Source organism: Hemiscyllium ocellatum, chromosome 26 (assembly GCF_020745735.1).
Source record: "Hemiscyllium ocellatum isolate sHemOce1 chromosome 26, sHemOce1.pat.X.cur, whole genome shotgun sequence".
NCBI lineage: Eukaryota > Metazoa > Chordata > Chondrichthyes > Orectolobiformes > Hemiscylliidae > Hemiscyllium > Hemiscyllium ocellatum.
In genome coordinates this window covers 38898851-38903868 of record NC_083426.1, presented here as the reverse complement: position 1 = coordinate 38903868, position 5018 = coordinate 38898851, and positions in this window count along the sequence as shown.

Sequence of the window (5018 nt, the reverse complement as noted above, 5' to 3'; positions counted from 1 at the left end):
ATTCCCGATATTCTTCCAAAGCTTCGCCTGTCTTCAGTTGCCAAGATCTTATGTATACTTTCTTTTTCCTCTTAGATAGTCTCACAATTTCACCTGTCATCTATGGTTCTGTAATCTTGCCATTTCTATCCTTCATTTTGTCCTTCTATCCTGAACTCTAATCAACCTCTTTTTAAAAGCCTCCCACATTTCAAATGTGGATTTACCCTCATACAGCTGCTCCCAAACCAGATTCTTCAGCTCTTGATGAATTGTGATTTAGCTAGCTTTCCCCCAATTAAGCACTCTTCCTTTAGGACCACACTTGTCTTTTTCTATGAGTTTTCTAAAACTTATGGAATTGTGATAACTCTTTCCCAAGTAATCTCCTACTGAAACCTCAACCACCTGGCTGGGCTCATTTCCCGACACCAGGTCCAGTATAGCCCCTTCCTGAGTTGGACTATTTACATACTGCTCTACAAAACCCTCCTGGATGCCCTTTACAAATTCTGCCCCATTCATGCCTCTAACGCTAAGTGAATCCCAGTCAAGGTTGGGAAAATTAAAATCTCCCGCCAACACCCCCTGTTGCTACTTTGTCTTTCCATAATCTGTTTCCATATTTATACCTCTATCTCACACTCGCTGTTGGGAGGCCTGTAGTACTGCCTCAACATTGTTACCACACCCTTCCTATTTCTGAGTTCTGCCAATATTGCCTCACAGCTTGAATCCATCAGAGTTCCCTTCTTCGGCACAGCTGTGATATTCTCTGACCAGTAGTGCAATTCCTCCACCCCTTTTGCCTCTGTCTCTATCCCATCTGAAGCATCTATATCCTGGGATACTCAGTTGCCAATCTTTCCCTTCCCTCAATCAAGTCTCAGTAATATCAATAACATCATACTCCCAGGTACTAATCTAAGCCCTAAGTTCATCTGCCTCACCTACTACATTTCTCACATTAAAACAAATGCACCTCAGACTACCTGTCCTTTTGTATTCATCATCTGCTCATTGGCTACTCTTCCCCTGAGTCACGCTGACTTCATTATCTAGTCCGCTCTTACAGGCTTTAGAACATCTGATCTGTCTAGCACTTGATCTGCCATGAATGTTGTGAGGGACTTTTACTTTCATTAAGGTACAACTACTTGAGGCAATTACTTTGTTAGCTCCCACAACATAAGACCTAGATATGAGTCATGTAGTACCGAACTACTCAATAGACCTTATGACAGCTCTTGGTGTCCACGCATATTGCAATCATAGGCACTGACATATTTGGGCTAGTATTGAGTAATTCAGTTATAAACTGTTGCACAAGTCCCTCAGTATGTCATACTGCAATCGGCCCCAGTAAGATTGAGGAAGGTGGAGACTGAGATCTTTACTAATTATGATAGCATACTATGATACAGCAATTATTTTATGGGCGAGTCTCTTAAAGATGTATTACATACATCTGTAAGACATGAACACAACAAGTTCTGGTATAAATAAGCACAGCCAGCATAGAAAGCCAAATCTCAGAGTAAAGCAGCCAGTTAGACTAATTGCTGCCTATTTACTAGCCGTCTTGAACTCTCCCTCATTTTCAATTATTTTCAGGCTACTTTCAGGAAGAATATAGACTGTTGTTCAATGATTTTCTCTGTCTCAAAGTCAGGAAATATGAACAGGACACACACACACACACACACACACACACACACACACACACACACACACACACACACACACACACACACACACACACACACACACACACACACACCTACACACCTTGATGGATAAATACCAGAGCGATTACAAACCTTTTCCCAAAATAGCCTGATGTGCTATTTATTTATATGAGAACAATACAAGCACTGTGTCCTATTTTTGATCTTAAATCTCATCTTCAAAATTTTGTTCTGAAAGCATTTTTTGTTTCCGAAATGTTGAAAATACATTGCCCAAGTAGATTTCTGATGTGATTGATCACAAACTACTGAAGTTATGATCACTGAATTCCTTCAGTTTATTGATGCTTTTTGCTCATTCACATTAGCTGGATGCATCTCCGTTTGACTTGACACCCCCACATAATTTCAGCTTAGCAAGTAGAAATGAAGAAAGTTTAACCGGTCATTGACACTGCTTGAGGCGCAGAATTGAATATCATAATTACAGTAGCATAAGCTATTCAATAAACCTTACCTATGTTGCTGCTACATTGGATCTAATTACTCTAATCCAAAAACACCCCTAAACATTCCAGAGCAGACAACTGGGACTAGGGGAATTTGGACGGTGAGAAAGGATAGGATTTCAAACAGGGGGAATGCAGTGGTTAGATTCCTGTATCCACAGCATTTTATTCCTGACTTTTTTTAGAAGCAGCAGTTGGAATCATTTACCAAACTATTTCAAGATGTAAAAATACACCAGCTTGTTGGAAAGCAGAATGGAAAACACAGAGCAGGGCTCTGAGATATTAAAAATATGTAGACAAGAATCTTCAAACACAGGAGTAGAAGATGGAGGCATGGCTACCACAAAATCACCTCACTATCATGTCACTATTCTTATTCCTTTCAAAGTTTATCAGAATTTTATCGAAATTCATTTTAAGTTTCAATAGATTTCTATGCTAATGCATCTTATATTTTATGTAGCCTTTACTATACAATAGGAGCAAAAATAGGCTCAAGTTTGAAGCAGTCACTGAATCTTCCAGCTTAGCTGCATGACCTCCTAGCTTTTCTCACACTCAGTCAGAGACATGATCAAACATGGCTTTCTCTGTCTGCACCAATTGGTGTGCAGACTTCCAGTTGGAAGTGCTTCCTGAGGTCAAAGGGCACTGTGAACTCACCATTCATCCCATTGCTGTTTTGTTGGCATGGAGCCAATAAGCTCACCAGCTGTACTGACAAAATATCCTCACCAGAGGAGTGAGAGCTTTCAATCCTAAAAGCTATCTCCACAATCCTCAACTCGTCCTCAAGTTAACAACAGATTTCAGGAAGTACTAGAAACAGAGTGAAGTGCCAGATGCATGTTCCACTTCACAACTCAACTCACAGAGAACTTGTATGTCATTCCTAAATATGTATGTTTCTTTTTTAAGGTGAGCTATTTACATAACTTCAAATTTTCTTTGAATAGCAGGAAACAAAAACGCTGACCTTGATTCAATGCACCAGCATCACCCTCTATTAAAGGCACTGCTGCCCTAGCATCAGAAGAAATTGATAAGGAAAGAAACTTTCATTACTGGAGTCTGAGACTTGGATTTTCATGTTCCTTTGAATTCATGTTGCAGTATTCCTGCAAACCTGCTGGCTCTTTTGAGAATTAGAGTTTTCCGTACGATAAAGAAGTTGTCTGATTATTTCACCCAAACTACCAAGATAATACATTGTTGGAGATGGTGGCGCAGTGCTAATGTCACTGAACAGGTAATCTAGTAGATAGCAAATCCCACTATGGCAGACAGAGTCATAGAGGTGTATAGCACAGAAACAGTCCTTTTGATCCATGCTGTCCAGATTCCCAGATAAGACTAGTCCTATTTGGTCCACATCCCTCTAAACCTTTCCTATTTCTATACCAATCCAGATGCCTTTAAAAGTTTGTAATTGTACTAGCCTTCATCACTTCATATGGCAGCTCATTTCATACACACATCCCCATCTGTATGAAAAAATTGCCCCTAAGTCCCTTTAAAACATACCCCTCTCACCTTAAACCTATGCCCTCTTTTTAGGCCTCCCTTACCCTGGGGAAAAGGCTTGTCTATTTATGATTTGATAAACCTCTATATGGTCACCCTTCAGCCCCTAATGCTCCAGGGAAAATAGCACCAGCTTATTCAGCCTCTCCCTACAGCTCAAACCTCCCAACCTTGGAAACATCCTTGTAGATCTTTTCTGTACCCTTTCAAGTTTCATAACATCCTCCCTAGTAGTAGGGAGACCAGAATTGCATGTGACCAAACCAATGTCCTGTGCTGCCGCAACATGACCTCCCAACTCCTATACTCAGTGCACTGACCAATAAAGGCAAGCATACCAAATGCCTTCTTCACTATCCTATCTACCTGTGAGTCCACTTTCAAGGAATGATGAATCTGAACTCCAAGGTTTCTTTGGTCAGAAACACTCACCAGGACCTTACTATTAAATGTCTAAGTCCTACTCTGGTTTGCCTTTCCAAAAAATGCTACACCTCACATCTATCGAAATTAAATTTGATCTGTCACTTCTTGGCCCATTGTTGGTGAAAGTTGAATCCAATAAAAAGATGGCTATGTCCTGTATCCCCAGCAGGACAGACATAGTGGGGAATCTCCTGGAAATCCTCAACACTGACTCTAGACGCCAAGAAATTTCATTATAACATGGGCAGGGGAAGCTTCTGCAGATTACCACCTAAAGTCCCTCCTGTTTTGATGAATCAGCACACCTTCATATTGAACACCTGTTGGATGAAGTAATGAGCATGAAAAGGACACAGAATGTACTCTGGAGGAGACACTCTACACCCATTGCCAAGGGTGGCTCAGCAACAGCACCACTGACCAAACTGGTTGGATCCTAAAGGGTGTACCTGCCAAGCTGGGTCTGCTGCAGGAACCAAAGGAACAGGAATATTTGAACTTGTCCTCACCAACGTGTGTGTTGCAGATGATTCTATGCATGACCACATAGGTAGGGTGACTACCACACAGTCGTTGTGGACACAAAATTGTGTCTTTACATTAAGGATATTCTCCATTGTATTGTGTAGCGTTACGTCTATCCTAAATGGAGTAGACTTCAAAGAGATCCAATAAGTCAAGACTAGGAATCCATGAGGCATAATGAGGCATCAGAATTGTCTTCAACCACAATCGGTAACCTTGTGGCAGGGTATATCCCCCAATCTACCATTACTGTCAAATTAACCCTGTTTCAATGAGAGTGAGGCAGGAGTGCTGATGCAGTGGTAATGTCACTGGAGGAGTAATCCAAACACCCAGGATAATGTTCTGTGAACGTGTATTCAGG